Below are 16,064 nucleotides of genomic sequence, written 5' to 3' on the forward strand. Positions count from 1 at the left end.
GCCGTGCCAAATGCCCAGTGTGTGGTAGCAGCCCCAAGGTCATCTCTGCCACATACTTTGCCAGCCCGCTGATATCATCCTACCTCTTGTGGCAGTGGGTGCGTCGTTGGTTAGATACCCCCAGGGCTCGCACCTTAGCTGCAATGGCACTCCACATGGCCTTATGCTGGTGTACCTTGAGCTGCAGGCATGGGATGAAAGAAGGGAAAATGATCAGTGACACAGTGTAATGTACCAACATCTATCAGTATAGTTGCAAGACACAGGTTCATTACCAAATGTAATCTCCCTCCATCCCAAACTGGGGTACACCTCACAAAGGCACTCTGCATGGGCCAAGCAGATGTGATTGCATGCATTTATGAGGGTGTACAGGGTCCCTGATAATCTCACACACATGCAGGATGACTGTACTGAACCTCCTCTATGGCTTGCAAACATCGCCAGTCCTATGCATGTCTGGCCACTACATACATCACATATCGAGCTGTATCAGTGTGTAGAATGACTATGTGCATGACCAGGCAGAATTCAAGGAGCATGTCCTGTGTCCATATGTGTATGTTATGTGTGTGGCATCGGGGTACATGGACTCACCAACAAACTATCCATCTACACAAGTGTGGTCGCGTGCAATCATAGAGGGCTGAGATGGTGCATATTTCTATTTCAGTGTGTATGAACAAGAGTAAGGGCATAGTAAGTGCAGTGATGTGATCTCGTATTGGTGTGCGGGCACTGGGCATAGCCTCTGGGTTCACACTGAGTCGGCCAACAGGGGCACACATAGACAATAAGCCGAGAAATTATTGTCCTGGCACCAGCATGTCCAACATCCTGTGACTCTGCATGGCTGACAATGTAACACACTCCACTCAGACATACAACTGCAAGCAGGGAAAACTGTGACATTGGGACACACACACTTCTTCGCCCTGGAGACAGCATGTTTGTCAGTGTATGACACAACCCCACACCCTCAGGCATTTACTGCAGCAGTACAACTACATGTCTGCCCCCTTGCCCTTCACCTCCCTTTACGATGACTCACCACAACATTGGTGGACAACATACAGCCTTGGTTACTTTGCGAGCACCTCATACACCAGGACCTCCAGCTCCTCGCTTGTGAATGGACTGGCACAGATCTTCTCTATCCTTGCCATCCCTGTGGACATGGAACACCTGTGGTGACAGCAGCAGGAGAGTGTCCCAGACAGCAGGCTCTGTAGACAGCAGCAGGAGAGGGTCCCACGCAGCAGGCTCTGTGGGCAGCTGCAGGAGCGGGTCCCAGGCAGCAGGCTCTGTAGGCAGCAGCAGGAGAGGGTCCCACGCAGCAGGCTGTGTGGGCAGCAGCAGGAGAGGGTCACAGGTAGCAGGCTCTGTGGACAGCAGCAGGAGAGGGTCTCAGGCAGCAGGCTCTGTGAGCAGCAGCAGGAGAGGGTCCCAGGCAGCAGGCTCTGTAGGCAGCAGCAGGAGAGGGTCCCAGGCAGCAGGCTCTGTGAGCAGTGGCAATTTGAGGCTCACTCCCACAGATGTATAGCCCCCTGGGGTAATTTCTTAGGTGCCAAGCTGTAACAATTGGTTGTCCAGGTCTGCCTCTTTCAAAAGCATCCAATGACTGCCTCCGCGGTGGTCGAGCACACCTTCCGCGATTTTCAAAACTGCATCACGCCACCACAATCATCACTCCCATTGGCTGTAGGCAATGCTCCATGGCGGTGATGCACCGCAGGGACCCGGGTGTGTGACCGCAATGGTGCATTGTTCAAAAGCATCCAATGACCGCCTGCGCGGTGGCGGAGCACACCTTCCGCGATTTTCAAAACTGCATCATGCCACTGCAATCATCGCTTCCATTGGCTGTAGGCAATGCTCCATGGAGGTGATGCGCCGCCGGGGCCCAGCGGTAGCTACCGCGAGTAGGGTGGTGGAGCATGCCCACTGCCATCTTCCCATGTCTCCATGCCAATGACCACCGCAGTTGTGGAAGGAGTGGTGTTGATGACACACCACCAGGGCCAGGTGGTAGCTACAGTGAGTAGGGTGGCGGAGCATGCCCACCGCCATCTTCCCATGTCTCCATGCCAATGACCACCGCAGTTGTGTAAGGGGTGGTGCTGGTGACACACCCCCGGGCCAGGCAGTAGCTACCGCAAGTAGGGTGGCGGAGCATGCCCACCACCAACTTCCCATGTCTCCATGCCAATGACCACCGCAGTTGTGTAAGGAGTTGTGCTGGTGACACATCGCCGGAGCCAGGCGGAAGCTACCACGAGTAGGGTGGCATGCAATGGCAATGTCCATCAGGAACTGTTGAAAACGTACACAGTGGCAACATGGTGAAGGGCACATCATCGTCCACACAATGCCATTATTCCATTGAATCCACAGGTGCCCGCACGTGTCATGGAAGGGTATGTGTGATGTACATTGGTCTGTAGTCCCTGCCATGTCAATTGTGCATTTGATGGTTGATGATGTGTGACAATGTTGAAGTGGACTCAACAATGTGTGCACTAATCAATATGTTGTGGGTCAATGATGACCGTGACAAGGTTTGTCTCTCTGTATGATGTTGTTACTTACTTGTGCTTTTAGATCTGCTCATACACACAATTGACAGATTGCAGACTACTGCGATTATTGTGTTGTGGATGTGTGCCAAGTTTATATGATGCATTGAGGTGTGACAGAGACAGCAGATGAGTATGAGACAGACATGTTCATTTTACACACATTGGCTGGATGGTACACTGCAAGGCGTGCATATGTGAAATGTGGGGTTTGGTATGTGTGCATTCACATTGACCTATGTGTTGCTTGAGGCACTTGTGTATGGTAAACGGAGAGGTGTGCCATCTGTATGGCTCAAACGTCCACCCATGTAACCTGGTGTGTCACGCATTTCACAGGGCAGCCTTTCCTTAATGGGATGTGCTATGGCCATCTCATGATAGTTGTCATTTTCATCTCAACTAGGAGGAGGCCTAATCTCCTACATCATTTGACACTGCTGGAGGACATGAAGGATGTTACGATCATTTGCAAAGTACACCTCGACAAACCCACCCTTTGTGATCTATTGGAGCCTCACCTGCAGCCTCGTCGCCACTACCCAACAGCTTTCACACCAATGTACAAAGTGATGGCAGCCCTCCTTTTTTTTGTAACTGGTTCCTTCCAGGAGACCGTGGCCAGCGCTGCAGGGATGTCTCAACCCATGTTCAGCCTGGTGCTGAGGGATGTTCTTGGCGCCATGATGATCTATAAGGACAGATACATGCATTTCTCCAGGGGAGCAGAATTGGCCGTTGTGAAGGGAGACTTCTATCCGTTTGGGAACATCCCCCATGTTGTTGGTGCCATTGATTGCACACAAGTCGGTCTGGTGCCACCACAGGCGAGTGAGCACATTTTTCGCAATCAAAAACATTATTACTCGATCAATGTGCAGGTGGTGTGCCTGGAAGACATGACCATTTCGCACCATAACTCATGCATCCTGAGGAACAGCATTGTGCCCCAGATGATAGCAAATCTGCTTCCAGAGCATGCTTGGATTGTGGGTGAATATGCCTAGTAATATGGTGTGCTGTGTGTGTGACCTGCTGCCCCCTGCCTGTGCAAAATTGCAATGTGTGTTTGTCATTCCTAGGTGACTCTGCATATCCCAGCCATCCATGGCTGCTGAGCCCACTGTGTAATCCCAGGACCCCGGCTGATATAAGGTGTAATGAGGCCCATGGCAGGACCCTTCGTTTCATTGAGCAGACTTTTGGCGTGCTCAAGTCAAGATTCTGGTGCCTTGACAGTACTGGAGGTGGACTGTCATACTTGCCTGGGAAGGTCTGTAAGATCATTGTGGCATGCTGTATGCTCCACAACTTGACCATTCACAAGGGGATTCCCCTGCTCCTGGATGATGATGAGGACCCAAGGCCCAAACCTGCCCAAGGACCTGAGTCCTGCGGACATTGGAGAGGAGGAAGGAGTTGACATGCATCAACAGCTCATCACCCGCTATTTCACTTGAAGGTGGGTGACGAGGTACAACTTGTACTATGTATGGTGTGATTGCTGTGGTCATGAAGGGCTATGTGCAGATGGTACAGACCGGCACATGTAAAGTCATCTGTGTGTGGAAATGTGGCAGTGACATGTCATCTGTGAACATATACGGGACTCAGTTTGTTGGCACTTGTTGCACATTGTCTGCCTCTAGAATTATGTAGATGGTTTGTGTAGTGTACTGTCTGTGATGCCACACTCACACCAGTGACTGTTGTTCTGTAGTGTCTCCCTAGGTGCCTTGAAATTATCCATGCCTACATGCTGTACATATTTTGGATAGATTATGGACATTTTGAGCACTATAAATATTGAACTAAAGGCGAAGCTGAACCAATTGAAGTGTGTAAGGTATTTTATTTACAAGGTTGACATGTGAGGGGTGCGGGCAGATTTACATGAAGGTGGCAATGTAGTAGTGAGTTGACAGTCATGGTAAATGGGATATAAGAGTAGACACCACATTGATGTGGTGACCCAGTCCAACAGACAGGTGCCATTCACAAGGCAGTGTGGGGAAAGACAGACCAAATAGTCAATGCAGTGGGGAAGAGGGTTGACATCAGGGCTGGCTCCGTGACTGGCGTTTGGCTGGTGCTTTGCCTCCAGAGACTCCCAGGCTCTTCTTTGGATGGCCCCTTGATCGCTTGGGTGGGGGGGCCCTGCTGCATTGCCAGCGGCGTCTGAGGACTCACCCCTCTCTGTGGCTGCAGGGGAGGATGGTGCACTGTCATCCTGCAGCACAACAGAGGGGGTGGAGGTGTTGTTTGGAATGCAGGTCTGTCCCTCAGTAACGCCACTTGCTGGCCCATGAGGGCCACCATTTGTCCCATGCGTGTGTTGATGGAGCTCATCAGGATGAGCTCACATAATAGTTCTTCAGACCAGCCACTTTGTCCCTGGACCTGTTCGTAGGCACCGATGACTCTGGTGAAGCGGTCTAGGGATGGTGTACCAACCTTCAAACCAAAAAAGGAAGTGTAGAGGAAGTGATAGAATCACCCTCCTGGTAGATCCATATAAACAAAGAGATTCTATCAAAAAAAGTGCAAGTGTTATTTTTAGGTTTTTTTTTGATATATTGAAAGGGAAGTTGGCTCTTCATCGGACCAGTGGGATGAAGGCACTATGTACTTTTAAAATACCCCTCACACACTAAGAATCCCTTAGTGTCATGCTTCATCATGGGGGTCTTACCGTCCCTCTACGGGGCAGGGCGTGCTACGACCTACGAGCTACGCGGGAGCACTTTTATTTTGTGGTGAATGACTATGTGTTAGTGCAGTGACAGTGGAGGTAGTGAGGTGTAGGGACCAGGTAATGTGATTAAAAAAGGGTTTAAAAATTCCCTGGCTAGTGGAAAAAATAATTTTATTCGCTTCCCTAGCTGGGAATGTTAAAAAGGGGGTTGTGAGGTAGGGCTGTTGGCACCTACCAGGTCAACAGCCCTACCTCACAACCCCCTTTTTAACATTTCCAGCTAGGGAAGCGAATAAAATTATTTTTTCCACTAGCCACTGCACTAACACATAGTCTTTCACCACACTACTGCATTGACCCTTTGTACTATCCTTTCCCACATTTGAGTCCTTGTGGCTAATGGTGTCTGTTGGACCAGGCTACCAAACAGTTGTGGTTCCACTTTGACTATCTCATTTACTATGACTGTCAACTCACTCTCTGTGAATTTGGGCATTTTCTGTGATGCCATGGTGTGTTGTGTTTGAAGTGTTTGTGGGTGCAGGGGTGTGGGTGTGGTGTTTTTGTGTGAGTTGTGATATGTGCTGGGGGATTGTTGGTGCTGGTGTGATGGTGGTGGTGGATGTGCTGTGTTCTCTTGCCTCTCCTGTCAGATCTGGTATATACCCTTCTCTTCTGGAGTGTTGCAAAGGATTGTGGTCAGTGAAGGGGCTGGTTTTATACACAGCTGTGTGGGTATGTCCACATGGGATTGTGCTGGCAGGTGTGTTGTGGGGGTTGTCCTGGGAATTGTATGTTTCTGTTTGGCATTTTTCCTTTTCATTTGTTTGTGTTTTGTGTATTTGGGGGGCATGGGTACTTTCGTTTTTGCAATTTTCAGCATTGCGGCAGTGTTTTTGCTTCGGACCGCCATTTTTTTCATGTATCGTCCGCTGCGGTAGCTATGCTGCAGCTCTTCCGCTGTCTCTCACATTCACTCCTGTATGCGACTGCGGTGGTCAGAAACAGCGGATCGTACCGCGGGATCATCGGGGATATACTAATTTCCCATGCTGTGTCTCCACTATGCTTGCAGCGTGTTGTAGCTTTTCTGCTGCGTTTTTTGGGGCGGTTGTTCCTAATTTGACCGCGGGTTTCTCTACGGTCCCAGCAGGCAGTTGTTTCCCGCCTCCATGGTGGTCTGGATTGTTTTCCGCCCGTCATCCTAATGGGGCCCCAAGTCTTCATTTTCTTTGCACTTCTCTTCTGGCCCAAAGAAACAAAATTTGACATCATCACAAACCTTTTCTACCTCTGTAACTGTACCATGTCAGTTTCTCCCAAATATAGGGCTGGAGTTTTGATATTGTAAAGCCTGCTAACTAAAGTTTGCATTTTTGAGTGACGTACCGCTAACATTTTGAAAAGATGAAAGTGCTTTGACACACTCTTTTTTTGATAGGCATGCTAGTGAGTGACCCTGTAAATTAGTACACGTTCTTACTTTGCATGGAACTAATCCTTGAAACAAACATATTTTCTGTTTCAAACCTCTGCAAGAAAACATACAAATACAATGTCTCAATAGATCAATAGATTGATGCCTAACAGTACAAATAGTGCTACAGTTCATTTTATATACAGGAGCCTGTCTATGCTTTCCCTCTTTAGTTATCACTTCCTCTAAATTTCTAGCAACCATCACTTTCTTTTGGAATAGGACTACCATCCCTCATCTCCTAAAATCGTCCAAATTCTTCAACTTAATGGCCTAATGTGTTATCTTGGAAGTAGCTTTCTTCATGAAAGTAAGGCTCAATACTAAAAGTATGTCTCCATTCACCGCTGAAAACTTTTCAAAAGTTAGTTCTCTTGACAAGTCTTTTCTTTTGGCGTCTTCTCCTCATCCACAACACTTTTTTATCTGGTGTCTTCATTCTGTTTAGAATCAAAATATATAGCTTCCTCCTGAGCAAAGGCCTTATCGACTACACCCTCAACACGTTCCTTTTCTCTGACTGCTTCTCTTCTTTTTTTCCCTCTTCAAAGTTCTTATTAGATTCTGAATTACTCTATTGCAGAACAATCTAACTCCGATTACCTTAAACTACCCCTGTGTCCTGGTTAAACTCTGGCTTTTTTTGTATACTTTTTTTCTCTTCATTTCATGTACTTATTCTCCTTTTTTAGTTGATCTTATCTTACAACATGGAGTGCCATACAGTAAATAGTCCATGATGTCGCAAGGATGATGCACTAAAAAGTGTTGCATTGCTGTTTCACCCCATCGACGCAACACTTTTCATAAATAAGGCCCTGTATATTTAACTATGCCTAGCACTTGCATACTACACATGTGTCTCAGTATTAGTTTAAAGGGCATGTCTTATCATCTAAGCACATACAAACCTGCCCCATAATATACCAACACCTACCCTAATAGGTATCTAATACATAGCTGTCAGGTTTCACAGGTTCATGCTTTATGTACACCTACGTTCCATGTTGTTTCCCTTCAATTCTGAGATATATATAGTCCTTTTTAAAATGGAAAAATAGGACTACAATTCAAAGACTTTTATGAAAAACATTATTCGTGAGCAGCATATCATGTATAGACTTGAAAAACTTTGCAGATCTAATACATTGTTAAGTATACGTGTAACCCTTAGCAAGCAGTTTCTTTCTAGCAATTAGAATCTACAGTAAAAAAGCACATGTGCAATATGTAGTTCCAGGGCAACGTATTGTGAGCCACCTTCTCACATATCTAGTCTGCACCTCAGACAAACTGTTGCACACTCACACACTCACAAAGCATCTTACTCACTTAATAATAAATATATGAAAATACTCACACTACCACTCATAGATCATCTCATAAAGTTTCAATACTTATCCCGATGTTTCATACTCCTGTTGAACAACCTCTCATACACATACAGCTTTTCAATCAATTTGTATCCTCAAAATTAAATGTAATTCACATCCCTGAAAATTTAGTTTATTGTCGAAATAGTGTTTTTGGGTCTTTTTGGAGAGATTCAATATTCTCAGGAAATGTGAAAACTAAGCATAATAATGGCACATCACTCTCATATAAAGTAACTATTAATGGCATCCTTTTCAACTTTGCACTATCTGATACTGTTGAAGGCAGCAAATAAAAACATATCTATCATATTTTAGTTTTGTAACTTCTGAATGGTTAGTATGTATTACCCCTTTCGTGCACTTTTATTAAGAAACTCAATATGGTAGGGTATTTGTGCATATTCACAACTTAGTTGCGATCGTCGCGCCAAATTTGCGAAACAAATATGGGATTTTAAAAGCATAGTTAGCTTGATAGATTTATGACTTTAAAACTATGGTACACTTTATTAGCAAGCTCTCACTAGAATGTCAAACCCATATTATGCATCAATGAGTCTCTAATTTCTAAAAACAGGCAATTCTCTCTTTAACACCCTTCCTCAATGCACTTATAGCACAGTCTCAAAAGCATCCCACTAGAACCAGTTGGTCACATTTTCGCAGAACATTCTTGAAAGACCATATTAGTTACAAAACGAGCTGGAGCAAGTGTGGTTTACTGTACAGAATACAAAGCATATCCAAGTCTGTATTACACTCTTTTATTTTTACCAGAGCCAATCACAGATCTATATGCTTACACTTTCAAGACACTACCAAATTTTAATTCACCTCCATATTTACAGCATGCAATCAAATACGTTTTTTACCTCAATATTAACTGCCTTTCATTTTGAAAACTGTCTCACTAAGCTTCAGCCTTCTCCTGTCTCCACTACTGCTTCACTTCAAAATGATTACAGTGTGGATTATGGGCCACAAGTTTGTGTTTTGGGCTTGAGAGGCTGCTAGAAAGAGTGGAATTGTCAGGGACTTGGGTTTGCCTGATGTGTACATTGCATGGATTGGCCAGAGAGGGTGAAGTGACATCAATTGCTGCCTTTGGTTAAAAGCACTGTGGATTACCAACCCCAACCGCATGATAGTGCACTGTGGTGGAAAGGGCCTAGGCACACTGACTGGGGCAGGACTGGAATCCTAATGAAGGATACCTTTGCACAAATAATGACAGATTTCCCTCACACTGTCTTGGTGTACTTCATCATATTATCTTTCAGAAAGTGAGGGAATGAGCCACATAAGTCTCGGAAACCCTCAAGCACATGTTCACAGACAGCGGTATATGTAATCTCTGCTTTGTGTGGTCCAGTGGATAGCGTCACCATCTTTTTTTGCCACCTGAGTATCCTGTTCTACAAGTGACATCTAAACCTCCACCAGAGGGAGACTGTATAGATGTTGACAGTGGTGAGTGGATTAAACGCATCTCCTATCCATTAGTTGAATCTTTATTGGGTAAAAAGAGTAGGATAGGGATGAGACTAAAAACAAAACTGGTGTTTAGTGGATGAGTCACTGGTCCACGACACCTAGTGGTCGGGTCAACGTGTATCAGCTGGAAACAGCCCCTACAGGCCTATGGGCTTCATCTGGACCACAGAAATATATACGAAGGCTTTATTCTTCAGGGCTTCCCAGATAGTGTGTTATTAGTGAATGGAAGCACTCACCTGTCTTCGTCAGTGAGCACACTTTGCTTCAGATGGAACGTGGTTATAGGTACAGTCTTTAGGGTTATAACTGTGAGGAAAACAAAGGATAATTAAATACATGATAAAAGTAACATTTGCAATTTCCCAATTCACCCAATCGGACACTGAAAACAACGTGGCAATGATGTTACCAGTGATGGCGTGGTTATCTACCATAGATATACATTAGTGAAAGGAAGACATAGCCAGGGGGAACAGGGACACCGCCTTGATCTCACTCTTAGCAAATGTGTATAGAGAACTGTGAGGTAAAGCAAAGCACTCTCTCTGTTAAATATTAATGATAGTTTATTGGTAAATCCTCCCTGCGTCCAATTTTGGCAAACATGATGGCAGAACTAGGGGACAATACTTCTCTTAGTAATTTGAACATCTGAAATGACAATACTAAGTTGTTTTAAGAACCCAGAACAGGAGAGAGGATTAATTTATCATAAAAACAAATGTACTGGTATTACCTTAAATATGCATTTTATTTGCATCATGGTGAGCAGAAATGTAGGACAGGTGTTTAAGCCTGGTGGGAAAATGAAATAGGTAAGGCAGCAAATCCATAATCACTTTTAAATTGAAAACTAAACCATTAAGCGGTAATTCTGTACTCTCTGTCATTTGCACTTACTTGGTTGTAAACCGCCCTGTGGAGCGGTCCTGCATGCATCTCTCCAACCGAATGTTGAAGGTGGCCTGGAGGGACACAGTTTTTATAGCTTGCTCTGTGACCTTAATTGAATAAGTGAGACCAGGTGCATGCTCCTGTGGATGAAAAACAATGTTTTGTGATCAACTACTGAAAAGGACCGTAAATCATTGTCTAAAGTGAAAGTTACAAGTGAGGAACATTTCTGTTTATAAAAACTATCTCTCAAGTTTCAAAAAAAGGAAGTTACAAAAAAGGAGAAAACGAAAGTCTCCTGATCACACGCCTAAAACAAATCTTAAAAATGCATTTTCTACCCTTTGAATGGGTGATGTATCACAGACTCCCCATACGCCTGCTCCATATACAGCTACACTGATACACTTAGCCTTATATATTTTCAATAGGATTTCTGGTGGTCTTTTGCCCATATTTATAGCGATTAACATTAATGCTGCTGTTTTTCTTCTAAACATCAGTGTCCTATTGTTTATAGCTGGTCCCCAGGATCCTGACCCCTCTAAGACAATCCCTAGGTATGAAAATATTTTGGTAGCTGCGATTTCCTCGCACACAGCAAACAGGGGACAAGATCTCTTTTTGCCTCGCCCACAGGACATAACAAATGTTTTTTTCACATTAAGTTTCAGGCCCTTATTATCCATAAAATTTAGGTAGGTATCAAGTGCTGTCTGTAAGCTGGGTTCTCGCCATTAGAACCGCGTCATCGGCATATAATAGTGAACATATCTGTTTGTTTTTAGCCTGCGGTGAGTCTTGTACACTGGCGACCAATTCCCGTTCCAGATCATTGGTATATATAGTGAAAAGGAAGGGGGCAAGGACGATACCTTGTCTTACACCCTTTCTTACATGAAAGGACTTGGTACACTCTCCTTTTGTGCCGAATCTCACCTTGGCCGTTGAGTCTACGTACAGTTGTCTTAGGAAACAAATTAGTGTCTGATATACCATTAAGTCTGATCAAATCTGCCATAGTTGTTCATGAATTACGCTGTCAAAAGCCACGGTAAGGTCTACAAAAACTGCAAACAGTTTACAGTTCTTGGCCTGAGTATCTTTTCCATATAATATGGAAAAATTTAGCACCTGTTCTACTGTGCCCCGTCCCTCCCTGAACCTATATTGTACCGGGCTTAAGACATTATTGTCTTCCGCCCAGAGTTGAAGGTGGTTCAAAATGACCCTGCCTGCAACTTTCATAAATGAGTCGATCAGGGATATGGGGCGGTAGCACGCAGGATTGTCTCGATCCCCTTTTTTAAAAATGGGGATGATTATCAACTCAGACCAGGATTTGATGTAGCCATTCTCGCAGCTTGCTTCCAGGACTCGGGTAATAGAGGGGACCAGAGCTCAATTGGGTATTTATATAAATTGATCGGAATCCCATCCGGGCCTGGCGCTTTGCCTCCCTTGCTCTCTTTTATAGCAGCCAGTACTTCCTCATTTGTAAAGTTAATGTGGATAGGTGCAAATTTTTCCCGACCCTCCTGGGCTGCAGGACCGGCAGCAACTATTTTATCTGTACCCCCTGGATTGTACACTTCTGAGAAGAAGTCTTCCGGGATGGCTACCTCCATTCTTGGACCATCCCCTACTCTGAAGAAGGGTACCTTTACAGCTACCCAAAAAAGGGAGCAATCCCTCATTAATGAGGCTTCGTGCAAGTTAGTCCAGGCCTGTTCTTTAATTTCCTTCTTGCGCTTCTTTCTTGCTAGGTTATAATCCTTCCTGAGCCTCCTGACTTCCTCACTGTTCCTCTGGGAACTTTGAAGGGCCATTTTTAAGAGGGAGTGGGCCTTGGAGCAGTTAGAATCGAACCATCCATGTTTTTCGGGCTTCTTAGCCCTACAATGGCGGGTCAAAGTTTTTGGGATTATCCTAGAAATATCAGAGAAGGAACCCAGTATGTCAGAATAAGTTGAGTCTTCTTGCAGAGGGATTTTTGCCTGAATCATAATATCTAGGTTTGTGGCCTCAGGGTCGCTCTTTGCCCAGCTCAGGGAATATCCATTCTGTCTGGCCAACACACACCCTTGAGTCCAGGATAAACTCTCAACCAGGGAACTTGCCTTTTTATAAGGAAACGAAATGTTAATGCTAAGTGGAAGGTGATCACTAATGCCAATTGGGTGGGTGATAAAATCCGCAACCCATGATTCATAGCAATTTGAGATAATAATGAAGTCGATCAAAGTGCTGTGACCTCCACCTACGAACGTTGGACTAAAATCGACAGGTGGGGAGCACAGCATGTTTGCAAGCCCCAAGTTGTATGTTGCTATGACCTCATTTAAGCTTCCTCCCCCGTTAGCATGAGAAAAATGGGGCTGGTGAACCACATCTGTAACCTCCCAGTCGCCACATCCGCACAAGGACTGTTGGCAGAGGTTAGTGTTAAAATCCCCCCATACAAAGATAGTGTCCTTCCCTGGGTTATTACTTGGACTCTTAAGTTCCTCGTTGAGATCTTGTGACAGCTCAGTAAGAAAGCCCTTCTCCGTATTATTATACATGTTGATGATGACTATATCAACCAGTGGGGACACTTTGATGACAACAATCCGATAGCTACTTGATGATTTCACCATGTTTACCCCGGATCTATGACAGAATTTCGACAGACAGAATTTCGACCTACACAAATATCGGCGTAATTATATCGATTGCAAGAATATCGACGCCCTATGTACAACATGGTAAGTACCAAAATATCGAAAAAATAATATCGATGTTAAAAATATCGTTGTCAAATATATCAGGTTTTTTTGGGTTTAAAATAACATGAAAAATACTGTAAATAATACTTATAAATTACTTAAACATATTTAAATATATTTAATAATGGTAAAAAAAAAAATAATACATATTTAATGAAAAAAAATAATATTAACAAATCATATATTATATATACTTACTTAACAATAATTACTATTCCCACTCCAGTGGGTGCAACAGTAGGGAAAACTGACCCTGAACCCAAAAAATATCCCTTTACCCAAGAACTGAAAACTGACCCTGAACCCTAAAAATACCCCTTTACCCAAAAACCCAAAACTGACCCTGAACCCTAAAAATACCCCTTTACCCAAAAACTGAAAACTGACCCTGAACCCAAAAAATACCCCTTTACCCAAGAACTGAAAACTGACCCTGAACCCTAAAAATACCCCTTTACCCAAAAACTGAAAACTGACCCTGAACCCTAAAAATACCCCTTTACCCAAAAACTGAAAACTGACCCTGAAGCCTAAAAATACCCCTTTATCCAAAAACTGAAAACTGACCCTGAACCCTAAAAATACCCCTTTACCCAAAAAACCAAAACTGACCCTGAACCCTAAAAATACCCCTTTACCCAAAAACTGAAAACTGACCCTGAACCCTAAAAATACCCCTTTACCCAAAAACTGAAAACTGACCCTGAACCCTAAAAATACTCCTTTACCCAAAATTAATTAATATTACAATTAAATTACTTCCCACCCTATTCCCCTATAAACCCACAACCCCCTCCAGTAGTAAAACATATAATTTAGTTAAAAATATACATAAATTATCAATTAATTATTCAATTATTCAATTAAAATAAATCATTGCCAATTAATCTTTAATTGCAAAATAAATTAATCATTTAAAAATAATTATTTAATTACAAATAAATTACTTCCCACCCTATTCCCCTATAAAACCACAACCCGCTCCAGTAGTAAAACATATAGTTTACTTAAAAATATACATAAATTATCAATTAATTAATCAATTAATCAATTAAAATAATTCATTGCCAATTAATATTTAATTGCAAAATAAATTAATCATGAAAAAATAATTATTTAATTACAAATAAATTACTTCCCACCCTATTCCCCTAAAAACCCACAACCCGCTCTGGTAGTAAAACATATAATTTACTTTTATATATTTTTTATTTATAAAAACATATTAAACATATTATAACAATTAATTTAAATACTTCACTAAAATTTCTAACACATATTAGTAAATCGAAATTACTTACATCAATATATATGCTATCGATATAAGTAATTTCGATATTACTTACCTTAGGGTCGATATTCTTTCCATCGATATTCTGGACATCGATATTCTGTCCCTTCGATATTAGCAACTCGATATAAGTGTAAGTCGAAATTAAAGATTCGATATTTTGACTGTGTACCGTTTACCCCCACAGCCCCCAAAAGATTGGTAACGTACACACAAATTCCCCCTTTATGTCTCCCATGGCTTGATCGCCCCGCTGGGACGTTAAATGTTTTAAAACCATCAAAATGAATTTCGTTCAAAGTCCATGTCTCCTGCAGGCATATGACATCAAAGTTCTTGATAAAGTCTTCCCATTCAGGGTTATTAATCTTGGATTGTAGACCAGCTATATTATAAAAGGCTACCCTCGCCCGTCCCTGGACATGCAGCGATTCAGTACCACGAAGTGCGGCACACCCTGTCCCAGCTTCCTCCCTTTTTAACTCCCTGGGTGCTGAAATATTGCTCACTGAGCTTTCATTTATGGTTGAATAGAGTTGGGGCAGACTATTCAATTCTACGTTTTGTGGCTGTACTCCCCTGGCCGTGCTCATGTTGTCACCACGGGGGGGGGGGTTCAGAATAGAGCCTAGTACAGGAGGGACTTTGAGAGGGGCGTTCTTCACTTCATATATAATTTGCCCCCTTGTGCAAGATCTTCCAGGCTTGGTGGGCAGGGTAACCAGTGGTGATTTTATGTTTTCAAGGAACCCTGTCTAGTGGATGTCAATCCACGTCCTCTAACGTGTGCAGGGGGCCATACCTATTTGATACCTCCAGGTTGTACCTCATAGGATGACTATGGGGATGGCTTCTTGAAGGGATGTAATATCTATTGGTCATTTTAGGTTGATAGAAAAAACGTAGAGGGAGCACGTTTATCCCCTCAGCCCATACACTGTTTGCGCCTAGCTGATTCAGGATTTCTTGTCCCAGGGGGGGTGAGGCAAGAGTTAACACAATTTAGTCCCCGCCCATGGATTTTCTGGACGATCTGAGCCACCTCACTCGTCTCACCATTTTAAATGAGTAGAACATTCCTTGGGTTAGGCCCGTCTTCTGCCCTAAAAAATGAATAGCTTTGTTCCTTAACGTCTCCTAGTTTTCTCTCTCACCCTCACCCTCCTCCAGTTGAGGGACATTGGCCAAAACCAAGGTGTGGGGGGCTGCAGCCGGAGGGAGGTTCAAGATGGGCAGAGTGTTCATTTGGACCTGATGGCAAGGTTTGGTGCCTTCAATGTTGTTGCGGTTGGCTATAGCTGGCGTATGGTTTCTTTGGCCGCTCTTTGAACAATTGCCAGGCATGGGAGGGGTGATTAATAGGCAGCTGGCTAAGTTGGCTGGGCTGTGAAGGGGGGGTGGTCAGTAGGCAGCTGGCTAAGTTGACTAGGCTGTGAATTATTAATCCTGCCCGGGAGGGCCTGTTTACTGCACTCATCTTTTCGGTGACC

This window comes from Lissotriton vulgaris, chromosome 8 (assembly GCF_964263255.1).
Source record: "Lissotriton vulgaris chromosome 8, aLisVul1.2, whole genome shotgun sequence".
Classification (NCBI taxonomy): Eukaryota; Metazoa; Chordata; class Amphibia; order Caudata; family Salamandridae; genus Lissotriton; species Lissotriton vulgaris.